The sequence below is a fragment of the Aquarana catesbeiana genome, linkage group LG04, assembly GCF_042186555.1.
Source record: "Aquarana catesbeiana isolate 2022-GZ linkage group LG04, ASM4218655v1, whole genome shotgun sequence".
NCBI lineage: Eukaryota > Metazoa > Chordata > Amphibia > Anura > Ranidae > Aquarana > Aquarana catesbeiana.
In genome coordinates this window covers 120,602,134-120,617,592 of record NC_133327.1, presented here as the reverse complement: position 1 = coordinate 120,617,592, position 15,459 = coordinate 120,602,134, and the positions used below count along the sequence as shown (strand labels likewise).

The following is a 15,459-nucleotide window of genomic DNA, read 5'->3' as shown; positions in this document are numbered from 1 at the left end:
AAATTGGGCCCAAAGTGGCAATATTTTGTGTGGGCACCATTATTTCCCAGCACTGCTTTAACTCTCTTGGGCATGGAGTTCACCAGAGCTTCACAGGTTGCCACTGGAGTCCTCTTCTACTCCTCCATGACGACATCAAGGAGCTGGTGGATGTTAGAGACCTTGAGCTCCTCCACCTTTCGTTTGGGGATGCCCCACAGATGCTCAATAGGGTTTAGGCCTAGAGATATGCTTGGCAAGTCCATCACCTTTACCCTCAGCTTCTTTAGCAAGGCAGTGGTCGCTTTGGAGGTGTGTTTGGGGTCGTTATCATTTTGAAATACTGCCCTGCGGCTCAGTCTCTGAAGGGAGGGGATCATACTCTGCTTCAGTATGTCACAGTACATGTTGGCATTCATGGTTCCCTCAATGAACTGTAGCTTCCCAGTGCCAGCAGCACTCATGCAGCCCCAGACCATGGCACTCCCACCACCATGCTTGACTGTAGGCAAGACACACTTGTCTTTGTATTCCTCACCTGGTTGCCGCCACACACGCTTGACACCATCTGAACCAAATACGTTTATCTTGGTCTCATCAGACCACAGGACATGGTTCCAGTAATCCATGTCCTTAGTCTGCTTGTCTTCAGCAAACTGTTTGCAGGCTTTCTTGTGCATCATCTTTAGAAGTGGCTTCCTTCTGGAACGAGAGCCATGCAGACCAATTTGATGTAGTGTGCGACGTATGGTCTAAGCACTGAAAGGCTGCCCCCCCCCCACCCCTTCAACCTCTGCAGCAATGCTGGCAGCACTCGTACATCTATTTCCCAAAGACAACCTCTGGATATGATGCTGAGCACGTGCACTCAACTTCTTTGGTCGACCATAGCGAGGCCTGTTCTGAGTGCAACCTGTCCTGTTAAACTGCTGTATGGTCTTGGCCACCATGCTGCAGCTCAGTTTCAGGGTCTTGGCAGTCTTCTTATAGTCTAGGCCAGGGGTCTCAAAACTATGGCCCTCCAGTTGTTCAGGAACTACAATTTCCATTATAGCCTAGCCATGTCTGTGAATGTCAGAGTTTTACAATGCCTAATGGGATGTGTAGTTCCGCAACAGCTGGAGGGCTGTAGTTTGGAGATCACTGGTCTAGGCCATCTTTATGTAGAGCAACAATTTTTTTTTTCAGATCCTCAGAGAGTTGTTTGCCATGAGGTGCCATGTTGAACTTCCAGTGACCAGTATGAGAGAGTAAGAGCGATAACACCAAATTTAACACACCTGCTCCCCATTCACACCTGAGATCTTGTAACACTAACCAATCACATGGCACTGGGGGGGGGGGGGAATGGCTAATTGGGCCCAAATTGGACATATTCACTTGGGGTGTACTCACTTTTGTTACCAGCGGTTTAGACATTAATGGATGTGTGTTGAGTTATTTTGAGGGGACAGCAAATTTACACTGTTATACAAGCTGTACACTCACTAATTTACATTGTAACAAAATGTCATTTCTTCAGTGTTGTCACATAAAAAGATATAATAAAATATTTACAAAAATGTGAGGGGTGTACTCACTTTTGTGAGATACTGTATATACTGCTGTTCAGAGTATATAGTGCCTGGGGGCCCCCACACATTTTTTTTATAAATTTGGGTGCGGGGTTCCCCTTAATATCCATACCAGACCCAAAGGGCCTGGTAATGGACTGGGGGAGGGAACCCATGCCGTTTTTTTCAAAACTTTGAATCTATATTGCTGGGACCCGACAATACATTACAGCCGCGTTTAGTTTTAAATTACATTTTTTTCCCTTTAGAATTGTAATTTTGCTGTGGTATTGTTCTAAACACGGGAAAAATGCGCTACTTTACAAGCATACTAAAGGACATGTATGATATTTAAAGGAATATTTCATTTTTATTGTTCCACTTTAAGCATTATTAAAATCACTGCTTCCGAAAAAGCGGCCATTTTTAAAACTTTTTGTTTGCATTGATACAAGTTCCCTTGGGCAGGACCCGGGTCCCCAAACACTTTCTATGGCAATAACTTGCATATAAGCCTTTAAAATGAGCATTTTTGAGTTTTCACATTCATGTCCAATAGGCTTTAACGATGTTCGCATGTTCGAACAAATTTTTTGCCTGTTTGCACGTTCTGCTGCGAACTGAACCGGGGGGGGGGGGGGGGGTATGTTCGGCTCATTCCTACAAGTCATTTTTAGGAGGGGGTAATCTTTTATCCAACTCAGTAATTCTGTTTTCATTTTTTTTAAATATTTTGCTGACATGTTGGTGTTATATCTTTCACTTGCATGTTATAAGTTACACTGAGTAAATACAGCTGGATAAAATAAAAGCTGTGTCTGTTTCATTGCAGGCTGCAAAGCAACAAAGGGTGATTCTTTTCTATACCCACTGTATGTGCACAAACAGAAAGCACTGCTGGCATATGCAAATGTTTTATTTTTTTTTAAACTAGTGTATAGTATACCATTTTAATGAAGTAATACGTTTTTTCTATAGTGTTAGTTCCCAGCAAGACAAAGTACATGTAGTACTGGGCACATGCTTATAACTCAGTGTCATTGAGGGCAGAGCACTGTGCTACAGATTTTACAGCATTACTCTGCAGCACATGGACCAGGTTGTATGTTCTTTCCACAGCAAAATTTCTACTGTAAACTTCTCATTGCAGTATTTTTTTTTAAGTCAGCTGGATAGAATTTTCCTAACATTGCCAGAATAGTACAATACAATTATTTCTTTGCTCTATCAAGCTTTGGCGGAAGCCTGACATTTCTGGTGGACTGGTTGTGAGGACTATTATCTCTGGGTCTACAAATAAGCCCCATTGAGGTGAAATGAGGCAAGGTTGCATTAGGGCAATTCTTCAAAAAAAAAAAGTATTGCAAAATGGGGTAATCAAATATTACTGTAAGTTACAGTATTCCTGTATAGGCTACTGTGACTTCTCAATGACAAGAGATTTTAAGAATATGTAAACCCAACATTTCATATTCCTGATATGTGCCTGCTGTACCATATACTTGTATATCAAAGTATCCTGTTGTCCGTGTATTGCTTCTGTTTTCCTATTAAAAAAAAAAAAATACCACACTAGGTACAGCGTGATCAGTATTCTGGCTGTGCTGGAAGCTAATCCATTTATCAGGCTTGTGTTGACACACCCATCCCTGCACAGCCATTCACTAGGAAGATTAGTGTGCTGCTGTCTGTCCTCCCCCAGCTCTTATGCAGCTGAGAACAGATGGTATGTGATCACTTATAAAAAAAAAAAAAAAAAAAAAGTTTTTTATATATTTAAAAAAAATGTTTTGCCTTTAAATTTCTATTTTAAATGGAAATGGGTTGTGTTACAAGGTGTGGGTCTATATATTTTCTAAAAAAAAATTCAGATAGACAGATGAAATTTCAAAAGATGCTATAGATTAGAAATTACTTCAGCAGGAGGAGGAGCGGCCCAGCTGATGACTGACAAGTGGTGCATAGATAAAAGTGCAATTGGCCTATCATGAAAATGAGAGGCAATACAATTTGGTGAGTGAATGTCCTATGGGAAGTGGGGTTTGCTGGCGCACGTGGTGAAGTGCGGAAGAGGACATAAAAATGTGTTATTTCATAATTGTTTTTTGGACTTTACTGAGTAAAATGAATTTTTTATGTTTTTATTTTTGAGGATAAACGTTGTTAAAATGCCACCTTACCGTGATTGGGTATCAGTAGGTGTGCATTCATTTATATTAACGGTGGCAGAAATACCTCATTTCAGTTTGATTTAGTATTGATCAATTGTCGTATTTTTCCAGGGCGCGGAGTTAAATTTGTTGAGTATGTGCACGCAACATATTTTGTGGTTAATAACTACATTAAAGTGGATGTAAACCCACTCTCATCCTTTCTAAACTAATGCCATAGTGGTTCCCTATAAGGATATACATGCCTCCTGCATGTATTCTTACCTGTCAAATGTCACCCCTCTGTCTGTTATGAGACCCAAAAAACTGCAGATTCTGTGGGTGGGTCTGTTGTCTGGAGCTCGGTGGGTGGAGTTGTGATGTCAGTAGACTCCCCGTCCACCTCTATACTTCCCTTGTCAATATGCATTTTCTCCTGTGTATTTCTTACACTGAACTTCTGCTATGATCACTAACATCCAGTCAAAACCCATAAAGGTCACCACATGTCACTACATGACTTCAGCATGCCCAATCATGGTGTGGAGCAGCCAATCCTGGGAGAGCTGGAGAAGAAAGAAGGAGGGGATCTGAACTACACAGAATGCAAATGCAATGCAATGCATATGTAAATCACCTGTCACTCACCTATTTCTCAGTCTGTCCATTTTTATCTAACTGAAAAAGATAAGAGGACTGTTCAGAGCTGTATTAACTCTTTGTTGCAAGACTGGGCACAGATGACATGAAATCCTATACTGTACAAGGTGCAAGCCTTAATAATTTTTGGGGTTTACATCCACTTTAATACCTAGTTAGAACAACAAAAACATTTGAAAGTGTGCAATACACATAAAGTAGTTGTAAAGGTAGAAGGTTTTTACCTTAATGCATACTTACCTGAGATTGATCTCGATCCAATGCTGTGCCAGAGATAATCTACTCTCTCTACTCTCTCTCTATCCTCAAAGGACATGGAGGCAGCAACAGGCAGCCACTGGCTCCTGCCATTCACAGCCTGTGAGGAAAAAGTGGGGGATGGGCGAACCATGTTGTGTGTGTCTATGGATCAGATCAAGCCTGCACGGGTGCCCCCCACAGTGTTGCCAACCGTCAGTATTTTTACTGGCAGCCAGTAAAAAACAGACAATTTTCTCCTGCCAGTAAATGTCAGTAAAAGGAAAAAATTGCCAGTAAAAAATATGGCTGATGTCCGGCCCGGTCCAGAGCCGGCCGAGACCATCCAAGTGCCTGCTACAGTGTGTTCGGGCAGCTCTGGTGGAGCCCGTGCCCGAGCATGTCGTGTGATGTCATGGTGCAAGGGAGCCAAAAAGAGCGGCCAGAGCCTCGTGTGTGGGTCTGCAGGACAGGAGAAGGGCAGGTCAGGATTGGGACTGTCAGTGCTATTTAGACTGGAGTGGACTGAAGGGACCACTTGGCTTGGAGAGAGACTGTCACTGTGACTGTGACGTGTGTGTGTGCCTTCCTATTCTAATTTTTTGTCCTGTCCCTGAGCTACTTACTTACTATATCGAAAATAAAATAAGAAATATGTTTTTTGCCCTAATATCTACCTTAAATCATATCGCTAATTACATATTGTACTTGTTTGTAGCCTAAATACTAAAATTTACACTAAAAACTGTAATTTTTGGAAATGCCAGTAAAAACTTGGCTGTGCCAGGAAATTTTGGGTGTCATGCCAGTAAATTTCAATCTGGTAGGTTGGCAACACTGGCCCCCCATAACTAGCAGCTTGCTGTTGGGGCACTCAGCGGGGGGGGGGGGGAGCAGGAATGCCAGCAAGAGACCCAAGAAGGAGGATCAGGGCTGCTCTATGCAGCAAGTATAACGAATTTAATATTTATTTATTTTTTTAAATGAACGTTTACAATCACTTTAAGTGGGTTACTTACTTGGAAAATGTTTTGATTTTGCTTATATTCCTGCTTTAACACCTTCCCGCCCGGCCTATATTGCTGAATTGCTGAACAGCTGCTTTTTCTATTTGCAGGAATTCACACTGGACTAGTGTGAACCCAGCCTTAAACTTCTCCACCTGTCTGGGGAGTTCCTTGGCCTTCATAATGCTGTTTGTTCATTAGGGTTCTCTAACAAACCTCTGAGGGCTTCACAGAACAGCTGTATTTATACTTAGATTCAATTACTCACAGGTGGACTCTACTTACTAATTAGGTGACTTCTGAAGGCAATTGGTTCACCTAGATTTTAGTTAGGGGTATCAGAGTAAAGGGGGCTGAATACAAATGCATACCACACTTTTCAGATATTTATTTGTAAAGAATTTTGAAAAAACACTTATAAATTTCCTTTCACTTCACAATTATGTGCCACTTTGTGTTTTTTTTAATTTAATTGCATTTTAGTGTAAATGTGAGATCTGAGGTCTTTTTGACCCCAGATCTCATATTTAAGAGGTCCTGTCATGCTTTTTTTCTATTACAAGAGATGTTTACATTCCTTGTATAGGTATAAAAGAGATACTTTTTTTTTAAAGAACAGTGTAAAAATAAAAGGTAAAATAGAGAAAAAAAAAAAAATTTTTTTAAACGTGTCCCAAAGTGAACGCATACGTGAGCAGCACCCGCATATGAAAACGGTGTTCAAACCACACGTGAGGTATCAACGTGATCGGTAGAGCAATAATTCTAGACCTCCTCTGTAACTCAAAACATGCAACCTGTAGAATTTTTTAAAACATCGCCTATGGAGGTTTTTAAGGGTAAAAGTTTGTCACCATTCCATGAGTGGGCGCAATTTTGAAGTGTGACATATTGGGCATCAATTTACTCAGCGTAACATTATCTTTCACAATATGAAAAAAATTGGGATAACTTTACTGTTGTCTTATTTTTTAATTCAAAAAAGTGTATTTTTTCCAAAAAAAGAGGGGGGGGGGCTCTCTCCCGCCGCCAATAAAAGTGATCTTGCAGGGAATCCGCTTACCGGAGCCATCGGTAACGGTGGAGGCGATCAGATGCTCTCTCTAGCCTGACATGGAGACGAGTGAGGGGGTAGATGGCCCCCATCCGTCTCCATATTGCAGGGTGGAAGCGACATCAAAATGTCAATTCCGCCCAATGCTCTTAACGGGACATTTTTTTTAATTGCATTTTTGTGTAAATATGAGATCTGAGGTCTTTTTGACCCCAAATCTCATATTTAAGAGGTCCTGTCATGCTTTTTTTTCTTATTACAAGGGATGTTTACATTACCTGTAATAGGAATAAAAGTGACCCTTTTTTTTTTTTTTTTAAAGAACAGTGTTAACATGCGCCGTCCCGCCGAGCTCGCGTGCAGAAGCGAACGCATTGATGAGTAGCACCTGCATATGAAAACTGTGTTCAAACCACGCATGTGAGGTATCGCCGCGATCAGTAGAGCGAGAGCAATAATTCTAGCCTTAGACCTCCTCTGTAACTTCAAACATGCAACCTGTAGAATTTTTTAAATGTCACCTATGGAGACAAGGGTAAAGGTTTGTCGCCATTCCACGAGTGGGCGCAACGTTGAAGCATGACATTTTGGGTATCAATTTACTCAGCGTAACATTATCTTTCACAATACAAAAAAAAAAAAAAAAATTGGGCTAACTTTACTGTTGTCTTATTTTACAATTAAAAAAAGTGAATTTTTTCCCCAAAAAGTACGCTTGTAAGACCGCTGCGCAAATACGGTGTGATGAAAGGTATTGCAACGACCACCATTTTATTCTCTAGGGTGTTAGAAAGAAAAATACAATGTTTGGGGGTTCTAAGTAAAAACTCTAAAACACCAAATCTCAGAAAGAGGCTCGGTCCTTAAGTGGTTAAAAAAGAGTTTCAAAAATGTCCCTCTCCATTGAAATGAACGGGAAGCGCTTCAAATGCGCCTAAAAAGTGTTTTTTTGTGAGACACGTGACCTTAAAAAAAAAGCACACCACTTACGCAGCAAAAGCTCCGCAAAAACACCCAATGTTTTATGGGCGGTTTGAGCGCCTCAGTGTGAAAAAGGGGTCAAAAGGTATTTAGCAGTTTATATTTACTGAGACTATTGCATTTCCATGTTATGTGTACGGTGGGAGACTAGTTATAGTGAATGCAGGGTCCTGGGTTTAGTAACACTTTAAGGCCCCTACACACGATCAGAAAATCGTACAAAAAAAAATCGCTTTCAAAGTCATTGTACGATAATCTGATCGTTAATACACAGCTTTTGAGAGCCGATCACGACATGACAATGTCTGATGGGACAAGCACAAAAAAAAATTTCTCATACGATGCCAGATCGTACTATTTTCGTTTAATCTGTTGCCTCCCACCCACTGCCATTTGACGGCAGAGAAATGCGACTCTTGTTCTGGGTCGCCATCATATGACGGCGACCCATTCACACAGGGCATACGCGTGATCGTGGGCTCATAGCCCTGCACTGTCAGTGGCGGCGTGTCCCTGACACACAGCGCGTCACCGACAGGGGTGAACAGCCATTGGGCGTGGCTGTTCACCATGTGATCGGCCGTGATTACATCACGGCCGATCACAAATGGGTATTCCCCGCTTTAGACCGCGCATGCGCAGTCATGTCAGTGGCGGCGTGTTTCCAGGAACACTGCTCGTCACCGACAAGGGTAAACAGCCAATGGCTGGCAGCTGTTTACCACATCATCGGCTGTGATCCATTCACAGCCGATCACTAAATGTAAACATAGACCGGTTACTAGCTGTTACCGGCTCTTCTCTCCTCACACACCATTTCCATTGTGAGGAGAGAAAAGCCAGGATCAGTGAGTTACCGATCTATGTATTGTAGTGTACTGCACCAACATAACAAAAAAAGAGAACCTGTCACATCGCCCTCCCCATTACAGCTGTCACCCAACAGTCACCACATCAGTGCTTATAAAAGTGCACCTGTCACCCATCAGTGCCCACAAGTGCACCTGTATCCCATCAGTGCCCACAAAGTGCACCTGTATCCCATCAGTGCCCGCAAAGTGCACCTGTATCCCATCAGTGCCCACAAAGTGCACCTGTCACCCACCAGTGCCCACAAAGTGCACCTGTCACCGTCAGAGACTGCCGTCAGCGGTGCATCTGTCACCCATCAGTGACCATCGCCAGTGACCGTCATCAGTGACCGCCATCAGTGACTGTCATCTGCCACCCACCAGTGACCGTCACCCGTCACCTGTCACACATCAGTGACCATCACCTGTCACCCATCACCTGTCGCCCATCAGTGACCGTCACCTGTCACCCATCACCTGTCGCCCATCAGTGACCGTCATTTGTCACCCGTCACACAGTAAATCAGAAAAAATGTCCAAACGATTCTATACAAGTGAGGGGGCGTTCCAGATCCTCTCCATGATTGATGAGAGCAGCGGGGAGTTCACATCAGATTCAAATGCCAATTCCGATTGTGAATCAAATTCAGCATTTGAACCGATCGATAGTAGTGGATCGGCAAATGAATCAGAGGAAGAATAGATCCCTCCTAAAAGAGCACGGCACTCTGGAAACCAGGCAGCCACCAGCAATATACTCCAGGATCAAATTCCCAGGCCCAGTACCAGCGCTGCCGCCAGCGATAGATGCCAAAACCAAAGGCCCACTACCAGCGCTGCCGCCAGCAAAAGGCCACAAGAAATGCCCAGTACCAGCACTGCCCAAATGCCAGCACAGGAACTTCAAATCCCCCAACTACCAGCACAGGAGTGCCACATCCCCCAAGAGCCAGGGCTGCTACCTATCTTCCAGCTGATCTTGCCAATCCAACATGGCTGCCTTCCAACTCAGGATCAGCAAGAATTCCCTTTTCACCTCACAGCCAGGTGTGCAGGCCAATACCCAAATTTTTTCTGCAATTGATTGTTTTTATTTATTTTTGCCCGACACCTTGCTGCAACTCATCGTGGACCAGACCAATTTATATGCCCAGCAGCATATTGCCAACAATCCCCAATCATCATACGCCCGTCCATTTGAGTGGAAGGATTTGACACTGGAGGAGTTCAAATTGTTTATGGGCCTCACTATAAACATGGGGCTTACAAAAAAATGAAGGACATGCCTATTGGTCCACCAACCCCATCCACCACATGCCCATTTATTCTTCCGTAATGTCCAGGTCCCGCTACAAGATGATAATGCGTTTTCTTCATTTTAGTGACAACACCCAATGCCCTCCCCACAATCTTCCAAATTACGACAAATTATATAAAATTTTCCCACTCATTCATTTCTTTTCCCAGCGATTTGCAGAACTCTATGTCCCCGATAAGCATATATGTGTAGAGGAGTCCCTGGTACCCTTTTAAGGCCGGCTAGGAATAAAACAATACATTCCTAGCAAAAGGGCTAAATACGAAGTGAAATTTTATAAGCTTTGCGAGAAAGTCACAGGATATCTGTATGAGTTCTGCATATACGAAGGAAGAGATTCCCAGTTCCAGCCCCCTGAGTGCCCGGCCTGCATGGGCACAACTGGTAAAATTGTATGGGACCTGGCATACCCACTGCTGAAGAAAGGTTACCACATATACCTGGATAACTTCTACATTAGCCTGCCCCTTTTCAAACACCTATACCTCGCAGAAACCCTGGCCTGTGGAACCTCCAGAAAGAATAGGAAGGGCTTCCCATAAGCCATAGTGAATAAGAAATTGCGAAGGGGAGAAAGAGCAACTTTGAGATGCAACAAAGTGCTGGCCTTGAGGTGGAAGGATACCAGGAATGTTTACATGATGTCCACCATCCATTTTGACACTACAGTTGAAGTTCAGAGAAGACAAGGTCCCATTGTAAAGCCAACATGTGTACAAGATTACAATCTGTACATGGGGGGGTGGATTTCAACGACCAAATGCTTCAGCCCTATTTATCAATAAGGAGGTCCCGTTTCTGGTACAAGAAAGTAGCACTCTATTTAATTCATTTGGCCATTTATAATGCCTACATAATTCACACCAAATCCACAGAAAGCCCTGCCCACTTCCTAAAATTCATAGAAGTTGTCACGTCCCTCATCTACCATCAAAGACCCCCCCCAAACCTTCGCTCTGATGCTGTTAGCCGACTTCATGAACGCCACTTCCCGAACCACATTCCACCATCTGAAGCAGGCCAAAGACGCCAAAAAAGATGTCGAGCATACAGCAAAAATGTATTTCGAAGAGATACCAGCTACCATTGTCCCCAGTGTCCCTCCGAACCCGGCCTTTGCATTGGTGAATGCTTCAGACTATATCACACATCCCTAAAATATTAGCCCATATTCTTAACCATTTTCCCCAATTTCATCATCTGTGCTGACCATTTCCCATGGTTCCTCAAATAACCATGCCACTGCCTTCTACGTGAACTGACCCTGGCCTGTTTTTTGACTATGCCCCTGCCAACCGTTTGGACTGCTTCCACGTGAACTGACCCTGGCCTGTTTTATCAACTACGCTTCTGCCTACTGCTTGGACTGCTTCCATGTGAACTGACCCCGGCCTGTTTTATCAACTACGCTTCTGCCAACCACTTGGACTGCTTGCACGTGAACTGACCCTGGCCTGTTTTATGAACTATGCTTTTGCTTACCGCTTGGCCTAATCTGTTGCCCTGCTACTGTAGTACACAGGGGTCTCACATGTGAGGGGCTCCAGAAATGTTTGTCCGGATGGAGAAAACAATTTTTTTTTGTTGGCTCTGGGTTTTGTAATTTCCGGATTAGGGTCTGGAGTCTGGAGGCTTCATAAAGATTTGGGTGGATCAAAGCCTCTACTCCTGTGCCTCTGTGCACAGGTCTTACCTGATTGCAGCCCTCAGCCTGCTGCTGAATTACTGCCGCCATCCCCCTGCCTGCAGCATAAACTGACCACACCTCTGCCTGCTACCTAGACTATGGAAATAATTAGCTGTAGCAAGAGGCAGTATGTTTATGAAGGGCTGGGGAGCAGTACAATAATGAGTGCAGGCAGATAACGGTGTACCAGAACCAATATTATGACTGTGCTGGCTTTCTCTGCCTGGACAATTTCTATGGACAAATGCTTTGGCTGTGGTGACGATATCCTTGTGCTAACTATAGACAATATTCCTGCCTGCTGCCTGGATAATTACTATTGTTGCTAAGCACATCCCTGCCTGCTGCCTGGACCAATTCTGTCCTCTGGGGACACTACTAAAACCACAGGTAATACTTTTTTTTTACCCTTTCCTCAATAGAATTTATTTTGGAGTGTCATTTTTGGTATGTAAATGCTATGTGTTAGAAATATAAGGGCCTTCAAAAAGAATAGGTTGTCAGGAAATGAGAAGTGTAATTTATGCTTGTAGAGCGCCTGAAGGTGCTACTTCAATGGTGGGCCTCTGTATGTGGTCAGGCTGTGTAAAAGTCTCACACATGTGGTATTGCCATACTCAGGAGGAATAGCAGAATGTATTTTGGGGTGTCATTTTTGCTATTTATATGCTATGTGTTGGAAATATCTTAAAAATGGATAACTTTGTGGGAAAAAAAATGCGTTTTCATTTTTTTTCCAAATTTTCCAAAAACTTCTGGAAAAAAATGAACCGCTTTAAAAAACTAATTATGCCTCATAGATTATACGTTGGGGTGTCTACTTTCAAAAATGGGGTCATTTTGTGGGTGTTTCCATTGTCCTGGTGCTCCAGGGCCTTCAAAAGTGTAATAGGTGGTTGAGAAATGAGATGTGCAATTTATGCTTGTAGAACGCCTTAAGGTGCTACTTCATTGGTGGGCCTCTGTATGTGTCCAGGCTGTGTAAAAGTCTCACACATGTGGTATCGCCATACTCGGGAGGATTAGCAGAATGTATTTTGGGGTGTAATTTTTGCTATGTACATGCTATGTGATGGAAATATCTTAAAAATTGACAACTTTGTGGAAAAAAATGCGTTTTCATTTTTTTTCCACATTTTCCAAAAACTTCTGGAAAAAAATGAACCGTTCAAAAGACTCACTATGCCTCATAGATTATACGTTGGCATGTCTGCTTTCAAAAATGGGGTCATTTTGTGGGTATTTGTACTTTCCTGGCTTGTTAGTGTCTCAAGAAATGAGATAGGTCTTCAGTAGATCAGGTGTGATCAGTTTTCAATGATTGGCACCATAGATTGTAGACTCTATAACTTTCACAAAGACCAAATAATATACACTAATTAGGGTTATTCTTACCAAAGATATGTAGCCATATACATTTTGGCCAAAATTTATGAAGAAATATTACTAATTTGCAAATTTTTATGACAGAAACAAAGAAAACGGCATTTTTTCACCAAATTTTCAGTCTTTTTTTATTTATAGCACAAAAAATAAAAAAACACTAGTGATTAAATACCACCAAAAGAAAGCTCTATTTGTGTGAAAAAAAGGATGCAAATTTATTTGGGTACAGTGTTGCATGACTGAGTAATTGTCATTCAAATTGTGAGAGCGCTGAAAGCTGAAAATTGGTCTGGGCAGGAAGGGGGTGAAAGTGCCCTGTAGGCAAGTGGTTAATCAGTACAGTTGTCTTCCGAAAATACAATACAACACATTACATCACTTCTGAATTTTTATTCTATTGTACAAGAATTTTCGTAACTTTAGTAAACTCTTCATTTTCGAAATGAGACTAGCATGCAAAAAAAAAAAAAAAAAAAAGGATGGTTATTCGTCTGATAATCTCATTGGGTGTAGCAGGCAGTGGAAAAATTTGTCCTAGTTACATAGTTAATAAGAATGAATAACCAGTCCATCCAGTTCAACCTGAGTGAGTGTGGGTGTGTGTCTACAATTGTCCCTATCCCTATACATTGTGTCTCATTAAGATGCTCATATATTATATTATTATTTAAGGTACCCATATAGTGCGTCAATTTACGCAGAGCTCCACACATACATCGCACACTCACATCGTCCTGAAAATATAACTGTTAAGCTGGCCATAGATAATGCGATTTTCTTTCCTGCAACCACACCGCTTGATTAATCGCTCCCATGAAGCTTGTGTGTTCTCCCGGCAGGGGGCCACGGGCAGCTGTCCCTGTCGGGAGAACACAATGATTATTGCTAGTGTTTATAGTCACTGGCAATAATTGCATCCTAAAAGTCCAATATGCTGGTTGCACCTATGTTGATATAGACATGTGCACACTAAAATATTTTGTTTCGGAATTTTGTTTTCGTCCGAAAAATACATTTATTTAGTAAATCCCAAAATTCATTTTTATTTATTTTGTTTTGTTAAAAAAGGCATTCGTCCGAAAAGCCAAAATAATTAAGGTTGAATCTGTCATTGAAGGCTTATGGTGTCTGTCGAATGTTCTAAGAAGATTCGACGGAGCAGCTAAACTGTACAACGCCGCAATCGTACATTTCCGGTTGAATGTTCCGCCTACAAGCTATAGTACAATACTAATGTTATATGACACTAGTAATAATTATATTTATTAATTATTATTACTAGTCAACCAACATTAGAATTCTTCTATAGCCTATGAGTGGAGCATTTGACTAATGATAAATGTGACTGATGATAAATGTCCGCTCACGGCGACTGCTTCGTCGAATCTACATGTCAAATCTTTTCTCTCTATGTCAAATAATCTTGGATTAATAGAGTTAGGTTAGGCACATTCAGCCTTTTTTGCTACATTATATATAATGTCAAACCTTTTCTCTCTATGTAGAATAATCTTGAACTAATAGAGCTAAGGTTAGGCACATTCGACCACAGGTTCGATGGACACAGATTGCTATTGTCAGCATCATGTCAAATCTCCTATCTATATCGAACTGTTGTCACAACGAAAACGAAAATAAAGCATTTGTTTATGTCGGATCTTTCGGTTTTCGGATTTTTCCCGTTCGTTATCGTTTGTTAAAACGATAATGAAAATACCCAAAATTCGGACGAAAATGCATTCGGACGAAAATGAATGCACATGTCTATTGATCAATGAATCAACTTCGGTACAATCAGCCTGCCCACACATGGTTCCAATCTCGGCTAGTTCCTGCTGAACAGGCAGAGATTTAAACCATCTATGGCAGGCTTTAGTATAAATTTAAAAAATGTAGTGCAGACAAAACGTAACTGTGTTGTTGCAAGCTCACGAATACGGCTACAAACATCATAAGCATTACCTCATCCACATATGTCAGGAAACATCCACAAAGTTTGTCTGCAGCTGTTGGGTAGAGTCCACTGATAAAGCTGTCTTCCCTTTGTTGAATGTGTCCAACAGCTCAATAAAAATGTCCAGACAAGATAAATGTCCTGACATCAACTGTTACTGATTATCATCAAGTTATGTTCAGACTGCAAGGAAAAACGTGGAGGAGAAGCAGGAGGAGAAGTGGGATTGGGTGGGGAGAGCTGAGAAGTATGCTGGTAAATAGTGGCTGAAGACTCTAATTAAACATGACCTGACAGGATGGAAAGCGCAGTGCGACCCACCTTCCTGGCAGGTAAACAAATCGTATTCCACAAACTGAAAGACTGTGACAGTATTAAGGCCTCATGTACACTACAGTTGACGTTTAGGAGCAGTTGGGCATTTTTTTCAGCAGCCCCTGAACTCTCCTCTATGTTATCTTATGTGTACATGCACACAGGGTTGTTTATAGTAGTTAAGAGGCAGTTGAGGTTACAGGCATGTTTTTGAAAGCAGAAAAATCATGTTCAGGACTGTAGTTTATTTTTTTCAAAATAGCCAAAAATGAAAAACGCCTGTAAACGAAATGCGGCTAAATGCATGTTACCGCATTTAAAAGAGTT

General features: G+C 42.0%; 1 pseudogene; it reads right to left on the bottom strand.

Moving 5' to 3' along the window:
* LOC141139436 (alpha-1,4-N-acetylglucosaminyltransferase-like) overlaps positions 1-15,228 on the bottom strand; it is a 63,826-nt pseudogene extending 48,598 nt beyond the window's left edge.
* Positions 15,229-15,459: the final 231 nt, after the last annotated feature.